Here is a 25,041-nt window from a genome sequence, read left to right as displayed (position 1 = left end):
TTTTGGAGTGGCTCTTGCTGACTGCTGAGTCTGGCGGTTCTGTGGACGCAAGTGGTCCTCAGAGCCAGAAGTTCCAGGCCCCAATGACAGAACCATGGGCAGGAAAGGCTGCACCTTTAGCCCAAACTAGTTCTCCCCCATCTCCGAGTGGCCTCCTGGTCCTCGTTCATTCTGATCTTGATGCTGGTGTTCGAGGGTGCCTCACGCTCTCCTTGCTGCCTGAGCCATGCCTACTCTTCTGGTGATGCTGCTGGTCTTCCAAAGCTTCCTATCAGGTCATTACACTTTCCAAAGGCTGCTCTAATGGGTTAACCACTTAACATCTAGCTTTTTGAGTGCCTGCGCCTTCATGTAGGCATCCTCGCAGATTTTTTCACTTGAAAGACCAGTCATTGCAGACACATTCATTTGAAAGCTTGCCCACATCATTGTTCAGAGACCGAAATGCAACAGGGTCATGCAACTGTTTACTGTGCACCTAAGTAGCGAGAAGGCTGTTCCTAATCTGGTGGCAGAGGCCACGTTTATTCAATTATAACCACGCTCTGTTGGATGCTAAATTGAGGGGTGATATTGAACTGACAGGCGTAATATAATAAAATATCTTTCCTCTTTGCGATCCAGTTATTTTCCAGTCGATTACGATCATTGATAATTCACAGCGATAATAACATTTCAGGACACTTCAGATTGTACCCAATAAATGGTCCTTTTTTTCTTCGATATTTTGCTATGTCACCTTTAGCCCATTCCCTTGTATCATCATCCTGTAAGGATGAACAAGACTCGCATGAAGAAGTGAAAATTCTGTGCCATACCTCTTGGATTGAGTGACCAAATAATTCCATGTGTTTATGTTGTGGACTTGATCCATTAAAATTTAATTGGGTACGCTTTGAATTTTAAGAGACTGACCGGCGGCGAAAAGGCTGTGGATCGGGCCTCGTTTGAGTAGATCCAGTGAGCTGCAGACACATTTCTTCTACCCCTTTTCAGGTTTACTTTTCCAGGTCCTCGCTGTCTTGCCAGCAGAAGTGGTCAGAGCACACACAGTACAAACACTGAACAGTTCTATCCCAAAAGAGGCAATTATGTTTTTTTTGTGTTGTAAACTTTTTTTTAAATTTGGAGTACCCAATTCATATTTTCCAATTAAGGGGCAATTTGGCATGTCCAATCCATCTACCTTGCACATCTTTTTGGGTTGTGGGGGCGAAACTCACGCAAACACGGGGAGAATGTGCAAACTCCACACGGACAGTGACCTAGGGCCGGGATCGAACCTGGGACCTCGGCGCCGTGAGACTGCAGTGCTACCACTGCGCCACCGTGCTGCCCTTGTGTTGTAAACTGACATCCAACTAATTATTACCTCAGAGGACACATACCCTGGGCGCAATTCAGCGGAAATAATTCTAAGTCTGCTTTTGGGCAAGTTTGGCGGGGGATTCTCAGCGGCCGCATTGGCGAGATCGAGGTCATTGTGCAATGGCACATCGTGCCAAAAATGAGCACCCACATTTCGCCATTCCTGACCCCTTCACTGTCTGATTTGCTCTACTCACTTTTAAGTGCTCCCTCAACACTCACTCCCAGTCAATAGACAAGTGTGGCAGTGTGCAGTCTTGCTCCTTGATTTGGCGATGCCAACTTGACTCGGCTGCTCGAGACAGCGGATGAGAGGCGTGGCACCCTGTTTCCCCAAGGGTGTCAGAGGACCCGCAGCCGGGCCAGCAATGCTGCCTGGGAGGCAGTGGCAGCTGCAGTGAGCTCAGGCAATATAATCAAGAGGACTGTCGTCCAATGTTGGAAGAAGACAAACGACCTCCTATGAGCTGCAAGGGTAGGTTGGCACCTTCGTCCTGGCATCAGTCCCACCTGCCACCCCTCAAATTCCCCCCCTCACTGTCTCCCTCACCCCCACCCCCAATTGACTGGCTGATGCCTCGCACCTTCACCACATCTGATCTTCAAACTTGTTCCTCAGAACCCCGAGGAACCCGCCAGCACAACCCCTTCATGTCCAGGTGCGGTTCCCACACATGCTACCTGCTACAGACCCCCTGACCCATCAAGTATGCAACTCACAATGTCCTCTCTTTGTCCTGCAGGAGAAAATAGCCCATAATTTGAAGGAAAGGGCCAGGAAGGGGGGAGGAGTCCAAGATATTCGAGACCTCACCCGTGATGGGAAACGGGCCCTTGAGATCACAGGGTTGCCTGAAGAGAGACAGCGAGGTCAGCCTGCGCCACAGAGGTCCATTGCCCCTTCACCCAGATGACCTGTCTCAAGTGTGTTATTGATGTCCCATAAAATTAACCTTTCTCTTTCACTGACCACTTGTTCATTGTCTTGCTGGATCGATCACCATCCGGTGAGACCGGGCCATCCGGAGTTCTAACACCACCTCACGCATCCCCCCCCCCCCCTCTCCCCACCCCCGCCCCACACTCCCCCGCAATCCACGAGAATGCCTTGGAGGAGAGCTTCAAGACGAACACCGGTGATGCGTCTCAGCTTTCACCCGCACCTTTCAGAGACGAACACCTTGGTGGGCGACACTAGTAGACAGGCTTCAGGAGTACCATCTAGTGAGCACCACACTGTTGCTGATGCACATCAGGTGGAGATGGGAGCATCCAAGGGACACAGCAGCTGGAGGGCTGCTGGATCCCAAGTCCCAGCCATATGCCTCTGGACAAGGTTCTTCCAGAGCTCATGCAGATGTTGGGCCTGAGCTGTGAGGTTCAGGAGGAGGCAAGAGCAACATTCCAACGACTGCAACTCCAATTGGTGGAGTCCCAAAGCTTTCAGACACAGGAGATGGTGCTGGCAATGCATGGCACCGAAGCCAACACAGCTATTGTGAAGAGCGCATTGGAAAACATGGAGCGTGACGTCCACGCCATGAGTTGTGGTGCCCAAGGCATGGCTCAGTCTGTGATGACCATGGCTGAGGGCCTCTACTTCATGTCCCAGTCAATGAGGGACATGTCCCAAAATCAGGTGAACATTGTCAAGGCCCTCCAGAGCATGGTCCAGTTACTGAGGACCATTGCTGAGGGTGTCGACTCCATGGTTTAGACAATGTGGAGTCTCCAGGATTGGCAGAGCCAGACGGCTTAGAGGACTTTGGAGCTCACTCCAGCTGGCCATCTGTTCCATGTAGTCACCCAGGCTCTTTGTGCACCATCAGGAAGGAGAAAGCGCTGGAGGCCCACCCAGGACCTGCCATCAAGGAAACTATGGCATCTCCAGTTCTTCTTAATCCCTCCCCCCCTCCTGATGCTGAGACATCTCAAGAACAGCAGGCGAACAGGGTGGCACAGCGGCACCTGTGGCACCAGTAAGTCAGCTGGAGCCCTCTGAAACCAAGCCCTCCGGAGGAGGTTCGCCAAGGGCATCAAAGGCCACAGGACATGGAAAATGGCAGACTGCCTCCACTATGATGCGCATCCTGAGGACACACCTAGACGTAACAGCAGACCACGGAAGATCAAAAAGATTAAGGAGCATTGAGAGGGCACTGCTGAGGGGGTCATTATCTGTAGCTAGGGGGAATGGCAATCTGCCACATTAAAATGTTCACTATTAAAACATTTCACAGCTGATACGTGAAGCCTCTGTCAGGTTAATTTTCACAGCGGGCCTGCCTGCACCACCCCCTTCGCCCTGTTCCACCACCCCATCGTCACTTCCCCTCTTGATTTCAACCCCATCCTTCCCCCGGGCAGAACGAGTTGGGTGACCAGCGTGCGGTTTTGCAGCCAGCGCAGAACCCGACTTGGGGCTCGCCCACGATTCACCCATTGTGCCCGGATCCACGCTGGGGGCAACGTGATGACTGAATCGCATCCAGAGTCACTCATGATGTTATCACTGCTGTCTCTCGGATCTACTCTGGCTGCAAAAGCCCACGCTCCCCACTAAGATCCCGATGCTCGATTCCCACTGAGTGATGGGGGGCTGGATCCTCCGGTTGCCAATGCCGAAATCTCGTTCGGCGAACGGCCGGAGAATTCACGTTTCTGACCATATCGGGGGCGGCACCGCTTTCGCGATGCTCTGCCCCCTCCAAAATGGCATACTCTTGGAGTACGCCGCGCCACGTATCGACGGCCTCAGGACATTGCCTGAGGCCTGCCCCCTGATTCTCCGCCCCTGACCGGCCGAGTTCCCGACAGCGTGAGTCTCTCATGGTCTCACCCGTCGGGAACACAGCGTGGCGGCTACGGACTCAGTCCAGCGTCGCCACAGTCGGGGGACAGCCGATCCGCGGGCAGGGGGAACATTATTGGGGGCTGGGGGCACTGTGGAGGGGTGGTCCGGGGCGTGCAAGCCGTCCAAAGGGTGGCACTATTTAGCGGGCTGGGTCCGGGGGCTGCGGCCGCTGCAGGACCCCGCCGTGCGCATGCGCAATTCTCCGGGGCGTATTGGTAGCCATAGCCAGATGCTCTATGGTGCCATCCTGCTGGCCCTCAGCAAAACGGGGAATCGGTGCCCGTTTTGCGCCAGTTTGTCTGGTATAAAATGCCACCGTTCCCACGCCGGCATGGGCACATAGCCCCAGAATCGGAGAATCCAGCCCAGGGTCACTCCCGATGCACGCCCCGGACAGTGTAGAGAAACACTTTTGTACACAGCTCATCAAAAACCCAGACTATCAGTGGACTTAGTCTTCCTCTGGGAACAATGTGGCTCGACTGTCGAGGTAGATTCTGCTGCAATTATCTCACTCGGACCCTCCTCTGGAAGCTGTGGCTCACTTTCTTCAGTTTCAACGGGAGCAGTCCTTTGGCCTGCCACTGGCTGATCAGCCACTTCACCTCTTGAGCACCATGCTACTTTTGGTCACAACTGGATTAGACAGCAGCACTGGCTGTCAGGATGGCTCCTGCCTTCTCAAATGGTCCATGTTCTTCTTCACTAACTTGTCTTGTATTTGCACCTAATTCTCAGTTGTCGGGTCAAAGGCCTCTTGCTTCCTGAAGAGAAGCATGCTCGTCCTCTCTTCACCAGGCCTCAAATGATCTGATTCACTTTGCAGCTTTCTAAAGGACGCTCTTGTCGATTTCCTCGCTGCTAACGAAGTCGCTCTGATTTATCCCATCGCCAATCTAGCAAAGGAATGATTGCCGACCACCAGTCAATATGTATGACGAATTATAATGGTTTATTTTAAAATGTTATTTACATAGTGGGCGCGATTTACCGTCTGCGTGCCGCTGAAATCGGAGTGGGACACGGCCGGTAGCTCTCGGGAGAGGCCTCGCCCAGGATTCCCCGTGGCCGTTACGCCTCGTGAGATCTGGACAAATCCTGAGAGATATCACGATCTGGGTCATGCCCACAATGGACAGGATCTGGGTCATGCCCAGTCTTGCACAGTTAAGTGAGTTTAGAAACCCATTTAGTCGTGCTGAAGCCAGATTGAATTGGCACCCGGCACCTATTGGCCTCGCTGAGGAGACCCCAGCTGGGCACCATTCAGCACTGGTCCCCACAAATGGTACCAGGGTGAACGGCACTTTGGGGTGGGGGTTTCCCAAGCAATCGGAGGTCCCCAGGTGGTTGGCCTCTGGACAGGGTGGCACCATGGCACTATTGGTGCCACTGAGGAACCTTGGCACTGCCAGCCTGGCACCCTAGCAGTGTAACCAGGACACGTTGGCAGTGTCACCTGGGTGCCAGCCTGGCACTGCCATGCTGGCAGGGACACTAGCAGGGTGCCAGGCTGGCAGTGCCAAGGTGCTGATTTTCCCTGCGTCAGTGATCGGGCCTGGGGTTGCCTTGCCCGTGTGAGGTGAGGTGTGGGGGGACCCTTAGCGATGAGTTGGGGTTTTGGGGGGTCATGCTGGGTGAAGGGGGGGGGACGTCGAGAGATCAGGGTGCCATTTAAAGATGGCATCCCGATTCATTCCTGCACTGAGGACCTCTGCTCGTCGGAACTCCCCTGTGCAGGAAATGACGCTGATGAAAATTCACGCCTCAGCCAAACAACTGAGAGAACGATGATAACGAAAATCTCTGGAATTGCATTTCACTTGACTGAACCTGGGTTATTAAATACATCAATTATTCAATTTGGCTGAAGCTCAAAATTTAACATTTTCTGCAGCAAACATCCTCGTTGACGTAAATTGGAAAATAACCCTTCCATTGCCAAGAAGTCGAGGATGTTCGTGCTCAACAACTTGAAGTTGGGTTTGAATCAGAACATTTGTGTTTGTCCCGTAGATCAAGTCCAGGTCTATCCTGGCACACTGGTTTGTGAGTACTTTTCCACTGCGCTGCATTACCTTCCTAAATCCTATCTCATTTTCATCTCAGTCTTCTCGTATTTGCTTGTGAGCTGTAATTACTCATTCACACTGTCTACAATTCCATATTGGATCCCCTGGGTATTTGCGCATTCAAATGAAGAGCTCTCAGTCCAGACATGTCTGTGTGTATTTATAGCTAAAGATCAGGAAAGTCAGGAAATGGGCGGGTAGGACAATCTGGTGGGTCATTGGAGCAGAGAAAATGTAATTTGTTTCTTTTCTTAGCGGCATCAAACCTCTCGGACAGTGGCAAGGAGCTGCAGGTAGATTGAAGCTTCTTTTAATTCTATTTTTATATGTCCTCATCAAAATGAGGGATAAGGACCCTGAGAGGAAGATGAATTTATACCCAGTGACAATGCCAAGCACTTTTGAGGCTGCGTGTGAAAGATCTTTAAAACTCCATCGGAGCAAAGTACTGCAAATGCTAATAATCTGAAAAAAACATAACATTTTGGAAGTACGGGAATGTTTCCAGCATTTTCAGTTTTTATCCCATTGTTATGGGCCAGTGTTTAGAAAACTCCAAAATATAACATGGAGTTCACCTGACACACGACTTTTAATAGATTTTGGTTATGGGGAGCATCAGGGTCCATTCTCCATGTGTTATGCAACAGAGACCTTGGGCGGGATTCTCCAACCTCCCGCCGGGTCGGAGAATCGCCGGGAAGGGGGGGGGGGGGGCGGATCTAATCCCGCCCCGACGCCGGCTACCGTATTCTCCGGCACTGTTTTTCGGGCAGGGGCGGGGTTCACGCCACGCCGGTCAAGGGCCGTTGGCAGCAGTCCACCCCCGGAAATTCTCTGGGCCCCGATGGGCTGAGCGGCCGTCCACTTTTGGCCAGTCCCGCCGGCGTGGGTTATGCATGGTCCTACGTGGTGAGACCTGGCAGGCAAGTCGGCTGGGGTGGTCCTCAGGGGGCGCGGGGGGAACCGACCCTGGGGGCGGCCCCCCGCGGTGGCCTGGCCTGCGATCGGGGCCCACCGATCTGCGGGCGTGCCTGTGCTGTGGGGGCACTCCTTCCTTCTGCGCCAGCCCCTGTAGCGCTCTGCCATGGCTGGCACGGAGAAGAGAACCCCCCGCGCATGCACCAAAACATGCCAGTGGTTCCTCGCATGCGCGAGAACATGCCGGCCATTTGGCGCATGCGCAAACTCGCGCAGTCCCTTCAGCGCCGGCTTGAGCAGCACCAACCTCTCCGGCCTCCACCAAGCACCCGAGAAAATAGAGGTAAGTGGAGAATTCCTCACTTTCAGGGGGCGTTGACGTCGGAGTGGTTCGTGCCGGTTTTCACGCAGGCGCGGGTCATTTCAGCGTAAAGTAGAGAATCCCGCTGCTTAAGTATTTTTCAAAGAAAACAATGTTTATTCTATGAACCCAGTTAACATTTATAAATACACAGTAAACATCTTATCAACCACCAACACACGTAACCCACAGATGCGATACTCTATAGGTAACCCTTAATGCCTTTCCTAGCAACATCCAAAAGTTAAACCCTTTTTTAACAAAGACAGCAGGTTTAAATTCTCTACAGAAACAGGTATTACTTTGCAATCATCAAAGTGAGCTGAAGACATTCTTTCGCTTGTAGAGAGAAAGATCATTACACGCCTGCTTGCTTTAAATACAGCTCTCCAACTCTGAAAATGAAACCAAAAGCAGAGTCACAAAGCAGCTTTTCAGCTGAAAATGAAAGTAAAAAACAGACAGTCCAGCTCCACCCACACAGTGACATCACTGCAGCTATTTGATAAACACCCATTTCTTAAAGGTACAACCATCTGACACCATTAACACTGTTAATTTTAAATTAAAATTGTTGCTTTATATTACGGAGGAAATTCAACCCTGTTTGTCTCATGTTAGTAGTTTTGCTGTGCTTGGTCCAGGCGCTTAGAGTTTTACAGCAGTGAAACAGGCTCTTCAGCTCATCGTGTCTGCACAGACCATCAAGCACCCATCTATTCTAATCCCATTTTCCAGCACTTGCACACTATGGCATTTCAAGTGCTCATCTAAATGCTTCTTAAATGTTGTGAGGGTTCCTGCCTCTACCACCCTTTCAGGCAGTGAGTTCCAGGTTCCCACCATCATCTAGGTGAAAAAGTTTTTCTTCAAATCCTTTGTTTCAAAACTGACAAACTTTGCCCAGCAGTTGGGCAGCATGGTAGCATTGTGGATAGCACAACCGCTTCACAGCTCCAGGGTCCCAGGTTCGATTCCGGCTTGGGTCACTGTCTTTGCGGAGTCTGCACATCCTCCCCATGTGTGCGTGGGTTTCCTCCGGGTGCTCCGGTTTCCTCCCACAGTCCAAAGATGTGCAGGTTAGGTGGATTGGCCGTGATTAATTGCCCTTAGTGTCCAAAATTGCCCTTCGTGTCGGGTGGGGTTATTGGGTTATGGGGATAGGGTGGAGGTGTTGACCTTGGGTAGGGTGCTCTTTCCAACAGCCGGTGCAGACTTGATGGGCCGAATGGCCTCCTTCTGAGGTAAATTCTATGATATGTCTATGATATGAAATACGAATATTTGGATTGAAAACAGCATGAATATAACAAAATTAACTCTAACATCTTCTAACACTGGGCTGAGATCATTTTTATTGTTCTGCATAAAAAAATCATATACCAGTGATAGACTTTGTGTTCTATTAAAGATCATAAGGATGAGGATCATAAATGGATTGAATAGTGTGACAACAGATATTTTACATAAGATAGAAGCTTATGTTTTCCCTGTGGTGGGTTTGGTGACAAGGGTATATTTAACCAGGCGGGTGGGTTTCCTCCCTGACTCCACCCTAATTAAGTGTTCAACAGGAAGGCATGTAGATAGCTATCCCACCTCAGCCTTGATTATTGCCCTTAATGGCTACTTAAGGTCCACATCCAGCTGCCGCTGATGTTAATCCAGCATTAGGAAGTGACTTGCCATGAAGGGAGGATGACAATTAAACTTTTGCAGTGTTGTTGTTGGTCCTTTCATCAAAGGCACCCAGAGCCTGATCGAGGGAATTGGCATTAGGAAGTGGGGGGTGGGTGCCCGTTGATAGCTGTGCCCCTTCCACTGCCGCCAAGTCCCCTTCATAACCTCTTCACCCTTCCCCTCACCTTGCGACCTGTACCTCATGATCTCCCTCCTGCCATCACTCACCTCTAGCCTAGGATCCAGTGGTAATCCTTGGCCTCAGGTGAGTTTGTACCAGCAGCAATCTCCGCCTCCCCAGTGGTGTGCTGTTCAATAGAGCTGCCAACCCCTAATTTGCCACCAGCTCTTGGTGGGCAGGATTGCCATCCCCAGGTTCCTTGATCTCAAGGTAAGGCTTGCTGCTGGCCTTTGAAGTGCCTGATTGGCACACAATGTGGCTGGCATTCCCAAAAAGAGGCAATTTGGCACTCTTGCCGGCTCTTCTGTCAGCACCCAAGACCCCCATTGCCTCCATAATAAATCCTCCGTAAAACTATTCACTAGGCTTGTCCTATAGATAGATAGATTAATCTTCAGTTTTGGCAGTATTGCATTGATTTTCAGATTATTGCCCCGCTGGGGAGTGACTGCAGACAAGCAGGTCAGGAAGGGTGTGGAAAAAGGAGAGGAGAAAAGAAATGGCCAGATGGTGGAAAAGAGATGGAAAAATACATCAATGGATCTAGGCCAACTCTATTCACATTGTGTCGCTGTGGAAGGGAGTGCCACTGATGAATCGGCCTCCATAGCTGCAGCAGAGGATGTTCAATCCAGAACTGATGTATGCTCCTGGCTCAATCCAACATTTTTCAACATGGACAAGTGCCATCTGTTACTTCTATGGGTTATTGTAATTGTGTGCAATCTCTCTTTAAGAACTTAGTCATGTGACGTGTGTGATGTCATCGGCTACTTCATGGGGAGAACATGCAAAGTCCTCATAGACAGTCATCCAAGTCGGACTGGTCCTTGGCGCTGTGAAGTAGCACCTCTAACCACTGTGTCCTGTTGCTTAAAATGACGTGGCAACATCTGCCCATTGACTTTTCTGGCCCATTTGAGGGGCAAATGTTCATGGTTATTGTAGACGCACATTCAAACTGGCCTGAGGGGGTCTTAATGAAGTCAACCACTGTGAAACAAATCAGCGAGAAACTTAAGGGCCGGGATTCTCCCTTCCAGGGACTAAGTCCCCACGCCAGCGGGAAAACCGGCGCCATTGATTCCGGCATCAACGGGCCCTCAAGGTGAGATATTCTCAGCTGTCCAGGGGGCTAGGTGGATGCCAGAGAGGTTGGCGCCGCTCCAGCCGGCGCCGAAGGGACTGCGCGAGTTCACGCATGCGCAGAATGGCCGTCGTGACTGCCCAAAAATGGACGACCACTTGGCCCATCGGGCCCATCCGACCACTGCCAACGGCTCCCGACCGGCGTGGCGGGAATCCCGCCCCCCCCGAAAAACGGCGCCGGAGAATACGGCAGCTGGCGTCGGGGTGGCGGGGCGGGATTCGCGCCGCCCCCGGAGATTCCCTGACCCGGCAGGGGGTCGGAGAATCCCGCCCAAGATCTTTGCGAGACTCGGAAAAGCAGAGCAGATTGTGAGCGACAATGGGCCACAGTTCAAATGCCAAGAGTTTGAAGACTACTTAAAGATGTGTAAACGTTCACTATCTAAAGTCAACACCTCACCACCATCCATGAATGGTTTAGCTGAAAGGTTTGTCCAATCCTTGAAGCATGCACGGAAAGCTGCCAAGTACCAAGGTTCACTTCATCGCTGTGCTTGCTTTTTAAAAAATAAATTTTGAGTACCCAATTATTTTTTTCTAATTAAGGAGCAATTTAGCATGGCCAATTCACCTACCCTGCGCATCTTTTTGGGTTGTAGGGGTAAGACCCACGCAGATACGGGGAGAATGTGCAAACTCCACACGGACTGTGACCCGGGGCCGGGATCAAACCCAGGTCTTCGGCGCCGTGAGGCAGCAATGCTAACCACTGCGCCACCGTGCCACCCGATCCCCAGCTTTGCTTTTAATGAAAAGGAAGCTGAGGGCTACCTTTGATTTACTCTTGCCAGAGGAGACACCCGACATAGTAGAGGAGAACCAACAGTCACAGATTTTGAGAGAGGAAAGTAATTCAAGGGAATGCTTGTTTCAACAAGGAGAACAAGTGTTAGCGAGCAGTTACAACGCTGGTGAGAAGTAGATCCCTGTGGTGGTATTGGCTCAGATGGTGCAATATCCTACTCAGTCCAAACAACAGATAACTCACGTAGAGAAGCCATATGGATCAATTATTGTCAACACACATTTGTGTGCCAATGCCAGAACTACCTCAAGAGGTAATGGTCGCCGGCCCATCTGACTGCGTAACTTCTAGTTCAACTACAGAAGCAGAGATTGCACCAGAAGTACCTGCTACTACTAATCTTCCCTCGGAAAAGAGACTGTAATGCTTTGTGGTTGAAGGGAAGATGAACATCTGGCATCGTCTTTGTACGAAAATGCACCAAACCAGACAAAGATCAAGGACATTTGCTTATGTCGAGCAACAAATTAATGACAGACCAACAAAATGAGCTTTCACGTTAGTGATTTTCTTGCTGAGATATGAAGTGGGTGATCAGCCATCAGATTGCTTTTGTGTCATCATAGATCGTATTGATCAGCCCCCAGTGGGTTGTTGAATTCTTTGCAGCTCAGATGAAATGCCGAGCAGTTGGGAAGAGAGGTGAATTCCAAGCAATTAGAAGAGTGTAGGTATTTCTCATGAGATAAAGCCAGCTTCTTTCCAAATGCGACAACAGCAAGCTTTCGCATGCCCAGAAATATCCTCAGTGAAAATAATAGGAATGTCAATTGTGTTCCAGCCACTTCCTGCCATGGGGTTAAATCCATTATCAAGGACGGGGGGAAGCACAAGTGAAAGGAAAAACTCTCGGTGAAGAAATTACTCCCAAAGTTTTTTGGTGGCTAACTTTTGGTGCATCTTGTTTTAAAACCCTCTGCTGACCTTGGGCAAACTTTGTTGAGCCACAGTTAATTTGCGTCCCAAAGCTGTTATTAGCTGCTGAGCATTCTGCCCAGACACAAGAGTGAAAGAGCTCACAGAACTGCAAAAGAAAACAGCAAAAACCTCCAGTTGTCCAACCAAAGCCAAGACTACTAATGGACACAACCAGTATTAAACTTATCCAAACGTGTTTTCAAGCAATAGTTGATGCAAAGTAATTAAGTTGTGCAACTTTGGCAATGTATGGTGAGCGAGACTATGTATTGTCTTTTTGACTGAACTCGAGTTAGTGATTAGATGTGGACTGTGGAGATTCTAGGTACTAATATTGATTTTGTTCAATCTATTTTACAGGGGTTTTCTTCACCCTGTTTCTGCCAGCCCACCTCTTCTGGTGACATCGGTGGGGAGGAGTCCTGGAAACCCCAGAAAAATGGTGTAAATGGGGCCGCACTGAGGTTTCGACAGATATTCTGCCACAGTTGCAATGGAAGGATAGGAGAAACCCCAAGGAAATTCACTTCTATTGCCTCTTCATTTATAATTCAACATGCCCCCACTGTGTCATCTATGTACCCATTATTCATGTGATAGGGGAGGTAGTGGCATAGTGGTATTGCCACTAGACTAATAATCCAGAGACCCAGGGGAATAGGGAACCAGGTTCAAATCCCACCACAGCAGATGGTGAAATTTTAATTCAATAAAAATCTGCCTTAAAAATCTAACGATGACCATGAAACCTTTGACGATTGTGATAAAAACTCCATAATGTCCTTTCAGAAAGGAAATCTGCCGTCTTACCCTCGTCTGGCTTACATGTGACTCCAGATCACCATTAATGTGGTTGATTGACTCTTAAATGTCACCACATGGGCAATTAGGAATGGGCCATAAATGCTAGCCTAGCCAACGATGCCAACATCCCAAGAACAATGTGTAATGACAGGCGGACTGACAATATCGGTTGGCAGCACTCTTGTGTCCGAGTCAGAGGTTTGTAGGTACAGATTTCAATTCACTGCAGTACTGAGGGTTGTGCCTGAAGCAGAGCAGGGAAGTTATCCTTAATGTCCGGGACAATATTTATCCACCAATCAACATCACAAAAAAACAGATTAATTGGTCATTATCACATGGCTATTTGTGGGAGCTTGCTGTGTACAGATTAGTTACTGTGCTTTCTCTATTACAGCAGTGACCACACTTCAAAAGTAATTTATTGGCTGTAAAATGCTTTCAAACATCCTGTGGCCATGAAAGTCACCGTATAAACGTAAATTCTTTCTTAATAGTGCTAGTTACCACAGACAAGTTCATGAGATATACCATTTCACTTTTAATTCAACGAGGAATAAACAATACTAAAAACTAAAAAAAAAAAATCCAAGATGGATACAGAACTGGCTAGGTCATAGAAGGCAGAGGGTAGCAATGGAAGGATGCTTTTCTGATTGGAGGGCTGTGACTAATGGTGTTCCGCAGGGATCAGTGTTGGAACCTTTGCTGTTCGCAGTATATATAAATGATTTGGAGGAAAATGTAACTTGTCTGATCAGTAAGTTTGCAGATGACACAAAGGTTGGTGGAATTGCGGATAACGATGAGGACTGTCAGAGGATATAGCAGGATTTAGATTGTTTGGAGACTTGAGCGGAGAGATGGCAGATGGAGTTTAATCAGACAAATGTGTGGTAATGTATTTTGGAAGGTCTAATGCAGGTAGGGAATATACAGTGAATCATAGAACCCTCAAGAGTATTGACAGTCAGAGAGATCTAGGTGTACAGGTCCACAGGTCACTCAAAGGGGCAACACAGGTGGAGAAGGTAGTCAAGAAGGCATGCGGCATGCTTGCCTTCATTGGCCGGGGCATTGAGTATAAAAATTGGCAAGTCATGCTGCAGCTGTATAGAACCTTAGTTAGGCCACACTGGGAGTATAGTGTTCAATTCTGGTCGCCACACTACCAACAGGATGTGGAGGCTTTAGAAAGGGTGCAGAAGAGATGTACCAGGATGTTGCCTGGTATGGAGGGTATTAGCAATGAGGAGAGGTTGAATAAACTCAGTTGGTTCTCACTGGAACGAGGAAGGTTGAGGGGCGACCTGATAGAGGTCCACAAAATGATGAGGTGCACAGACAGGGTGGAGAGTCAGAGACTTTTTCCCAGGTTAGAGGGGTCAATTATTAAGGGGCAGAGGTTTAATGTGCGAGCGGCAAGGTTTAAAGGAGATGTACGAGGCAAGGTTTTTACACAGAGGGTAGTGGGTGCCTGGAACTCGGTGCCGGAGGAGGTGGTGGAAGCAGGAACGATAGTGACGTTGAAGGGGCATCTTGACAATTACATGAATAGGATTGGAATAGAGGGCTGTGGACCCCGGAAGTGTAAAAGATTTTAGTTTAGAAGGGCAGCATGCTCGGCACAGGCTTGGAGGGCCGAAGGGACTGTCCCTGTGCTGTACTTTTCTTTGTTCTTTGTTCTAAACATGGGAGGAAGAAAATGGAGATTAGCTGATAACAACAGTAATGTTTAGGGAGAGAACTTTCCCTTCAGTGGCATTACATCCTCAAGACATTTTAGTGTTTCAGACAAATGAAATATTTTTGAAGTTCAATGACTGTTTTATGCTAAGGCACATATGAACACATATATTAGGAGCAGGAGTAGGCCACCCAGTTCCTATACAACCACTCAATTAGGCTAGTAAACCTCCTCTGAACTGCTTCCAATGCATTGACATCCTTCCTTAAATAAGGTGACCAATACTCTACCTAGTACTCCAGATGTGATCTTCCGACTGCCCTGCATAACTGAAGCATAACCTCTCTACTTTTGGATTCAATTCCCCTCACAATAAATTTTAAGATTCTATTAGCTTTTCTGATTACATGCTGTACCTGCACACTAACATTTTCTGATTCATGCATTAGAACGTCCAGGTCCCTCTGCATCTTGAAGCTCTGCAATCTCTTTTATTCTTGTGCCAAAAGGGACAATTTCACATTTTCCCACATTATACTGCATTTGCCCAACAACTTAGAACATAGAACAGTACAGCACAGAACAGGCCCTTCGGCCCTCGATGTTGTGCCGAGCAATGATCACCCTACTCAAACCCACGTATCCACCCCATACCCGTAACCCAACAACCCCCCCCTTAACCTTACTTTTTAGGACACTACGGGCAATTTAGCATGTCCAATCCACCTAACCCGCACATCTTTGGACTTGACCCATCTATATCCCTTTGTCCTCTTCACATCTTACTTTCCTACCTACATTTATATCAACCGTAAATTTAGCAACCATACCTTTTATCCACAGCAAGGCTGTCCCAGCAGCTGATTAGATGACCAACCTGTTAATCTGTAGTGTTGGTGGTGCTGGTTCAGTGAAGCTTGCAAACTAGAACAGCAGATAAACTCTTTGCTTTTTCTAGAATCGTGCTGTATTTCATGTTTATGTCCACATGCAATATTCAGAGCTGTCTACTTCAGATCAGTTTGCTTGAAGCATCTGTGCCAGTTCCATGGAACTGCAGAGATCGGAGATGTGACAGATCCCTTCAGGGCTGGCCTTACAAATGGATGATCCAGGCCATGTTAATTCAAATTGAGGGCTAGATTAACCACCAGCCCCAGGCTGCAGGTTAGAATCCCTAAACAAATGCAAATACGCTAACATGTAAATGGATTCCATTCAACTGAAGTGGAATTAGCTGGAGGAACTCCAGGTACACTGTGTAACTGAGGCCTTGAGCTTGCATTTAAAAATAATTACGGTTGCGAGGATAAAAATGAACTTCTTTCAGAACAGATTCAAGTCAATTGCCCAGTCCTTTAGATTCTGTTTTGATCTGAAATGAATAAGAAGTGACATGTAGAGTCATAATCATAGACATTCTCACTGAAATACATGGGAAAGTGGCAGATTTAGCTGGCTAAATCTTTAACAAGACGTTTCTGTTTGCTGGAACATGACTGGACCAAATATATGTACAGCAACAAATTAATGTAGGTTTGCTCTTAAGAAGTGTTGTTTGTTTCTGTATGATTCCCGAATTTTCTTGTCGTTTAAATTATTCAACATTGGAAATGTAGGGTAAACTGGCGGATTAGGCCATCTATTGTGTTAGAACAGTGTCCTGACTAATGGGATGAACGATGGCTGGGTTACAGGTCCTAAATGAGGTAAGTTTGACCAATTGTGGTCCAGTCTCCAGTGAATATGAGTCGACATTGTAAAACTGCTCATAACTCAGCAATGATTGGGCTGGTGTGGGAAACACAAATGTCACATTATTAGTACAGCAAAGGGGTATTCATTAGGGCTTGGGTGTTGAGGTGCCATTATTGGGTGGGGGGGGGGTGCGGAATTGGGTTTGGTGAGGGCATATGTGTAGGGGTAGCTCTGTATTCCACTTACAACCTGCTATCATTGACCTAAAAATGTCTGATAAAGACAGTGAATGCATGGGTTAGTTAGCAATGACCTGTCTTCATCTGAGGCACCTAAACAAAAATCCCATAATTGGAAAATTAAAAGTATTATTTTCAATCTAGCAACAGTATTCAGGTTAATGGGGGATCAGCAAATCGCAGCTTAACCCTCTTGTATTCTAAACAGCTGAATGCGGCTGCTTAATAATTCCCCGAAGCAGTAGCAGATGGATTCCAGCTGTTACGTGCATTTCCTTTTCATATAGCCACTTGCGCGGCAGATTAAACTTTAAAGATTTTGAATTGCAGTTTTGTTGTTGATTATGAAACTGTGTTGTTCAAGAAGTTTTGATTTGATGCTGGCTGGCAGTGCACTGGGCCACAGTAAACGCACCATACTCTGGGACACTGGGAAGCCACGTTCGAAAATAATGAGGTGAGAAAGGAATCATTTTAAACTGTTGGCAAAACACTTATTTAGTTAGTAAGACATCTGATTACATTTGGATTTGAGCAGCATTCTGTTCAAAATATTTCTTCCCTGTCGATGCTGCTACTTGAATGAATAGTCTTGACTATTACTAATCCACAGCAAAGCCTGATTTTGCAAGGTCCCATTCACATTTTTACTGTCCAATGAAAAACCACATTTTGTATTAGGAAAAAGGACGTGCATTTATATAGCACCCGCCGCAACCTCAGGATGCCCTACAGAGCTTAAGTACTTTTTGAAGTTTAATCACTGCTTTAATGTAGGAATTTAAATGTTTTATTTCTTTGACTTTCAATTTGAACTTAATCATGCACCTTTTCTCTATTTTTTCTACCTGCAGTTTGAAAACAATTTTTAAAATTTACCTTTCCATTTCTGTTTCCTGCTGACTACTTTTGCAATGTTTTCTGCTCACCATACAGTTGTTGGTCTTGAGAAGTGGCACTCTTCTGTGGACATCCGACATTACCAGGCCAGGCATCAGAGGGCCAGCTGCAAAGTGAAGCTTTGCCCCATTAAAGTCCCTCATTCATAGTCTCAAAAGAGTTTATCCTGTCGCATCAGTAATCCTCACAAATCCATGCAGTGAGATTGCCAACTTTGTGCCGAAAAATGGGTTGTCTTGTGCTCTGGGATGGTAAAGAAAAGGGTGATGTGACCATCAATTCACTCGGAACACGATTGGAAGTAAACTGTGGTTTTAATAGTCTTACAACTAAGCCTGCCTGCGACCAGAAGAACTGAGGGCAGGCTCACGGCAGCAGCACCTTATACTTCCGGTAGTGAGAGGGGCCATGGGAGGAGCTATGGTCAGAGCCAAGGGTGGAGCCCTGTACAAGCTCCTCATCTCCCCCTATGGGCAGAGCCGCGCAACGGCTCACAGACGGAGCCCACAAGGACATAATACTATGCAATACAATACAGTGTGAATTACAATACAGTATGAATTCACCACAAAGGAGAAGACCTTTTCCAGGTTGTCGGAGGCCATCATCGGGGAGTGGGTAAGTTCAGGACATTGACGTCTGGTCTGGTCAGGATCCTAATGTGATCCCACTCTCTTTTGGCTTTCCCTAGGACAACATTAAAGGTGAGATGGAACCTCTGTAGTTCTGTTAGCAAGTATTTATGAGCTTGTTGAGGTTATTAAGAAGGTAATTATAAGGTCCTTTTGTTCTGAATCCTGCATTTCCCAACCAGAGAACATAGACGATTCAGCTACTTGCCAAGGTCAGCGAGTACACAGTGCGAAGATCTTCTTCAAGGAAACTTTGATCAGTTACACTGTAGCTCCAGCCTTGGCCTTTGAGAGATTGGTGTTTAAAGCACCTCCCTTGGAGATTGTCATCATTGCTTGACAGGTGATGATCAATTGCTCGGAAGGCACTTTACCTGCCTTGCACTTCAACTCATATTCAGCTGCACTTCATCGCTGCAGGCCGTCAGAACGACATGGAAACAGCTTATACAGCCCCACCTTCCACTACTTCCCAGGGTGAAGACCAGAGACTACACCATGGCCAATAGTACCAGCAGCACAGGAGGTGAAAATGTCAACACAGTTTATGCAGACAGAGAAACAACTCTGAACAGGTCTGGGCAGCAGTGCCTCAGGAAGCTTAGGCTGACTTGCAGGTTGTTCCCATAGGCGGCTTGAAGGAACTAAAATGTCCCTCCCATTGGAGCAGATCGGTAGACATTATGAAGAGTGAATGTGAGGCATGGGTGCGAGGGAGCCATAGAATGAGGGTGAGTGGAAGGGTGAGCTGCTCAGATGGATATGTGAGGTGTCTGAAGAGAAAGCAGTGAGTGGAGCAACAAGGTGTGTTGAGGAGGAACTTCTTCACCCTAAGGGTTGTAAACCTGTGGAATTCCCTTCCCTGGAAGCAGTTGAGGCTACCTCGTTGAATGTTTTTAAGGCAAAGATAAATAGATTTTTGAACAGTAAAAGAATTAAGGGTTGTGGTGAGCGGGCGGGTAAGTGGAGCTGAATCCACAAAAAGATCAACCATGATCTTATTGAATGGTGGAGCAGGCTCAAGGGGACAGATGGTCTACCGCTGCTCCTAGTTCTTATGTCGACCTGAGGAATACTGTGCAGGAACATGCTGGGAAAGTTAGAGTCTGGAGCTTGATTACAAAATTATCATACCTCTCACCTATTGTGTCGTCCTCCTGAGGTCCTGGAGCCTCCTGCTGCACTGTCTCCAGATTGGAGGGTGCACACTCCAAGTGTGACATTCATGTACCCCTGCTTGGTTGGAGAGGTTGTCGTCTTCCCCCTGTCCTTAGGAGAGTTCATCTCACTGCAGCGACTTAGCTCCTGCACCAGAACTAGTGGGTAAGGAAGTGAGAAATCCTGGGGAGCTGCCTTCCCAGGCCTCCTCTCCATTCCTCTGGTTGCTGAGCCTCAAAACCGCAAGTGCTGCGGAGCTTTCCTGACTCATGTTATGGCCCCTTTGAGTAGAAATATTTCCTTTGACAGGAGGGCACAGCGACCTGCCCATCCTCCCTGAAAGGCCAGGGAGCACAGAGACACGTTTTTAATTGGTTGGCTCTGGTAAAGAGCAACTGTCAGATGGCTGTACAGGGAACTGGGTTCCATGAGAATGATCCTAGAGCTTTGCCAGGTACTAAGTTGGTAAGGTTTTTCAAGGTGTTTGATACTGAACTAAGTAATTTCACGCAGGTCTTTTGCAATTTACATTAAGAGTCCTTTCCTGGCAGCACGGTGGCACAGTGGTTAGCATTGCTGCATACGGCGCTGAGGACCAGGGTTCGAATCCCGGCCCTGGGTCACTGTCTGTGTGGAGTTTGCACATTCTCCCCGTGTCTGCGTGGGTTTCGCCCCCACAACCCAAAAGATGTGCAGGTTAGGTGAATTGGCCACGCTAAATTGCCCCTTAATTGGAAAAAATAATTGGGTACTCTAAATTTAAAAAAAAAAAAGAGTCCTTTCCTCCCATCATTCTTGGTACAGACAATCCTGGGTACAGAGGTCAAAGGTCAATGTTCCGAAACTACTGCACTACCCTATCCTCCCAGAGATTAATTATTGGGGGAGAGGGAAGAGGGTAACCCCCATCTGACACCATGCATTGCAACGTAATAAATGTATTTGTCAAGATTTCCATTGTTTTCTATTTCAAGTGAAGTTGTAGAAAATACATTTTGTAAGAATGTGCCCACAGAAGAGCAGAGAAAGTCCCCAGGAATGCATGTATGACATAACAGAATGGAGGAATTCTTAAATCCTGTTTTTTTTTTCACGTTTCATTTTTGCGACTGTAGCATCCCAGTAAGGCACGGACCAGAAATAAATCTGGTGGGCATCTACCAGGAGGTGTTATGCCGTGGTTGTAAATAAATCAAAGTTCTTTATTCCACTCGGTGTGGACTCCCCCTGTCCTTATTCAAGCGACTTTTAATTAGTTTTTTTACATCTGCCGTGCTCTCCATATCATCTCCCAGCTGTGCTTTTTTTTGCCTCCCCAACTATCGCAAACCAGCCAGACTTTATTTTCACAACCTCTTCATTCTCTGGTTTACTTGGATCACCGGATTAGCGCGGAAGGATCAGGTGTTTCTGCTGTTGTTCCTTTACTGTTACTGCAAAACTAATTCGATTTTTAAGCATTGCCCTTCCTTTTAAAGTTGTGTTAGAACTGCCAAGTTGGGTTTTCTGCAAAATCTTTCCTTCATGCTCTGTAACTCCTCAGTTTGTAAACTGCTGCATTTGTTGGGGCAGTGGTAACTTTAGTGTGAGGCATCATAAAGTACTGATGATTAATTTAAAGCTTATCAAAAAGAAGGACTCGCATTTGTATAGCGCCTTTCGTGAGTACAGGATGTCGCAAAGTGCGTTTAAGTCAACGGAATACATTTGAAGTGTGGTTACTGGTTCATGCAGACAACATGACACAACATCTTGGGGGTTACCATTGATCAGAAACTGAACTGGACCAGCCATATAAATACTGTGGCTACAAGAGTAAGTTGGAGGCTGGGAGTTCTGAAGAGAATAACTCAACTCCTGGCTTCCCAAATATTGTCCACAATCTGAAAGGCACAAATCAGGGTGCACTGAAATGCTGCCCCCTTGTCTGGAGAGTCCAGCTTCAACAACACCCAAGAAGCTCAAGCACCACTCATTCACTCACTCCACCACAATTAGTGACTGCAGTGTGCACTACACGATGCACTGCCGCAACTCACTGAGGCTCCTTTGATAGCACCTTCCAAACCCACAACCTCTACCACATGTGGAAGAACAAGTGCAGCAGATGCCTGGGAACACCTCCACTTCCAAATTCCATTTTGATTGGGAGTTATATCACCGTTCCTTCACTGTCTGTAAATCAAAATCCTCAAACTCCCTCCCTAATAGCATTGTGGTGTGCCTACACCACATGGACTGCAGCGGTTCAAGAAGGCAGCTCACCACCACCTTTTCAAGGGCAATTAAAGATGGGTAACAAATTCTGGTTTAGTCAGTGACGCACAGGTCACATGAACGAAAAGAAACAGAACAGTCCAAAGATGTGCAGGTTAGGTGGATTGGTCATGCTAAATTGCCGTTAGTGTCCAAAAAGGGTAGGTTGAGTTACGGGGCTAGGGTGGAGGTATAGGCTCTTTCCAAGTGCTGGTGCAGACTTGATGGGCCAAATGGCCTCCTTCTCCACTGTAAATTCCATGATTCTATGATAACAGCTAATTTGTGCACAGCAATTGTATGGATTATTATGAAACTAATGAGATTTTATATTCATATCATGGTACAACGAAGAATGAGATTGCCCTGAGTTGCATTCTGCAGAAGAAAACCTTTGCTAAGTGAGTCTGCTACAGATTACTTTTACATATTTACATACACTGTGGGTATAGCGTTCTTAGGTGGCTTAGAGAATGGTAAAATCTAGGCCAAGGCTTTGAGCAAATGCAATAAGCTGACTTGGAAGGAGAGCTGTGATGAGGTCAAAGCCATGCAAATGGCAGAAAGGAATAGATGCAAATTGTAAGGGAGTTCTTTTCCTAAGCCAGCAGGGGTGATTTAGCAAGATCCAGGCCACAGCAGCCAAGTTCATAGTCTCAGGGTCAGAACATTAAATGTTACCATTGCCATGGTCACCCCTAACTGTAACAATATGTACATTGTAAAGAAGGCAAAGGGTTAACAATTTGATGTTAATACGTCTCATCACTGGATGGAGAAAGGAGGAGTCCTATAAATATCATGTGACTCCTTGGATGCTGAGTGAAGGGACGGATTCTCTCAGCCTAGGCCAGGCCGCAGAATCGCGTGGATGGGGGAAAATCGCGCAACGCTGCCCCGAGCCGGTCCGCCAATTTTCCGGAGAGCGGAGAATCGGCGCCATTGGCGCCGGCACTGTTGGCGCGGCACCGGTAGAGCGCCCCCCCCCGGCGATTCTCCACCCGGGATTGGCCAAGCAGCCGCGCAAATACCCGAGTCCCGCCGGCGCCGTCCACGTGTGGTCTTACCCGGCGGGACTTCGGTGTGCATGCATCCGGGGGCAGCCTGGTGGGGGGGGGGGGGGGGAGGCAGGTCCGATTTCGGGGGGGGGGGTGAGTCCTCCGCTGTGGCCTGGCCCACGATCGGGGCCTACCGATTGGCGGGCTGGCCTCTCAGGCTGGGGGCCTCTTTTGTTCCGCGCCGGCCCCTGTACCCCTATGCCCCCATGTTGCGCCAGGGCCGGCGCGGAGAAGGGAGCCACTGTGCATGCGTGCATTGGCGCTGGTCCCACTGCATACGTGCAGACCCGCGGCGCCCATCTGATGCCGGCATCGGCGGCTGGAGCAGCGTGGGTCGCTCCAGTACTGTGCTGGCCCCCTGTAGGGGTCAGAATCGCTGCTCCTGAGGCCATGTTAATGCCGTCGTGAAACGCGATGGCATTTACGACGGCCTCAGGATCAGAGAATCCCGCCCAAGGTGTTTAGGCATGAGAGATTAGTTGCATAGTTGAGAGATCTGTAGTTAGAGATATCGGATAGTTTAATTTAATAACTTTTACCTTGGAACTTGTTTGAATCTTATTTAAGTAGTGTAAATAAATCAGCTTTATTCATTTACTTAGCTCGATGTTGTTTGTTCAACACTACGTACTCAAGACATCCTGATAGATTCAACAGAAAACATCACACCAACCATTAAAATGCCCGATTTACAGTCACAGCTAAGGCTATGGGAAAGTCGGTCACATCCAGGCAGAATGCAAGAGGAGAGGTATCAGTAATTCACCAGGTTGTGGTAAAGCTCCAGGTCACGACCATCCAGGTCAAGGTCACAGGAGGTCTGAAGCTAATTCTGGATGTTGGAAATCCTCGAATGTGTAAATGATAGATATGGAAACAGAAGTTAATGTTATTGAGCAGGAAGTTCCAGATTTAAACTCCGGCAGATGACAAGGAAAACAATACATGGAAGGTAAGTGTAATAGGGCTGAAGATATAATTCTAGCACCCACAGTAGAAATGAAAATCAGAATGTTGGAGGTAGTAGGAAGAGGGAATAAAGTGTCCCTGATGGGAAGGAATTGGCTTAAGAAGATACAATTAACCTGGGCCAAGTTATTTAAAAGGGATCAGTAAGAATATGTCTGCCTTTGAGGGAGTGCTAAAAGAGCACTAAGTGGTCTTTGAGCAAAGAGAACCAAATGATAAAAATAACTATCAGAATGATATTAGAAAGCTCAAGTCAGCAGATCGTGCTGATGAGGACGTTCTTTCAAGGTTTCCCATGAAGGCTGATTCATTTTTAGCTATTAATTTACCTGTGAATTACTTTACGTACGCAAACAATATTTTGTTACCTCTGTGGTGGGTAACATGTGTTTCTCAATCCTTGGTTAATGATGAGGTCTTCTGAATCTCGATGAAGAAGACTCAAACTTGTCCAGTAGTAACAAAAGGTTTATTGATTAACTGTAACAATAATTGCATGAGTTCTTTACTTTAACTTTGATACTAGTGATAAGGTTAACAAGATCTAACTACAGTAACTATATGTAACTCCACTAGCCATCTGAACTAATCTGATACTGCCTTGGTCACAGTGCACCCAAGAGAGATGGAGAGACACAATGTGGTTGCTTTTTTATACCCCTGTTGGTCCGGCCCTCGAGTGATCATGTGGTGCTACTGATTACACATTAACCCCTTATGTACATGCACATACAGAGATCACTACAAACAACATGCCAGTGTCTGCCAGAGAACCTCGTGAAGAAACTTTATAAGGATGTGGTGCGAAACATTCAATTTTGTCATGGATGGCTAGCCTGAAGACTGTGATGATGAGAAAATTCAGGAGTATTTCACATGTAAAAATGAATTGAATGCAGATCAGGATTGTCACCTATGGGGTTTAAAGGTCATTATTCTGCCAGGGTTTAGAGAGAGATTGTTTTTCATAAAAAACACACAGGAATGTCCATATTAGAGCAAGGGGTATCCAAAGGAAGATAGGCATATAATTGAGTTTGTGAAATACTTTTCAGAATGAGAAATGATCCACCTAAGGTTCCCTTCATTCCATGGTCAGAAGGAAAGCCATGGGAATGAGTACATGTGAAGTGGGAGAATACTTTGTCCTTATTGATCATGGATAAATGTTGAGTTTATGCTCAATACAGCAAGTGCCAAAACTAGTGAGGTTTTGAGACGTTGTTTTACAATTTGCTGTCAGTGGTTTGGTGTCAAATAATAGTCCACAGTTTACATCACAGGGGTCCCTTGGGAGGTCTCCCTATCACAGAGGTCTCTGCGGGGGAGGG

General features: G+C 47.4%; 1 long non-coding RNA gene across 3 annotated transcripts in view; it reads right to left on the bottom strand.

Annotated features, from left to right (window-relative positions):
* The window catches only part of LOC119953441, a 55,141-nt gene extending 37,171 nt beyond the window's left edge, over nt 1-17,970 (bottom strand). The window contains exons 1-3 of one of the 3 annotated variants that reach the window (XR_005458020.1): nt 17,617-17,957; nt 15,631-16,175; nt 7,711-7,971 (exon numbers count right to left, since the gene is read on the bottom strand). This is a non-coding gene — a long non-coding RNA (uncharacterized LOC119953441). Of the gene's footprint in view, nt 1-7,710; nt 7,972-15,630; nt 16,176-17,616 lie in introns of those variants that run through there. The other 2 variants (XR_005458021.1, XR_005458022.1) reach the window with 2 other exon arrangements.
* Nucleotides 17,971-25,041: the final 7,071 nt, after the last annotated feature.

Source organism: Scyliorhinus canicula, chromosome 18, assembly GCF_902713615.1.
Source record: "Scyliorhinus canicula chromosome 18, sScyCan1.1, whole genome shotgun sequence".
Lineage (NCBI taxonomy): Eukaryota > Metazoa > Chordata > Chondrichthyes > Carcharhiniformes > Scyliorhinidae > Scyliorhinus > Scyliorhinus canicula.
The sequence above is the reverse complement of the archived record's forward strand: the minus strand, read 5'-3'. Positions and strand labels throughout refer to the sequence as shown.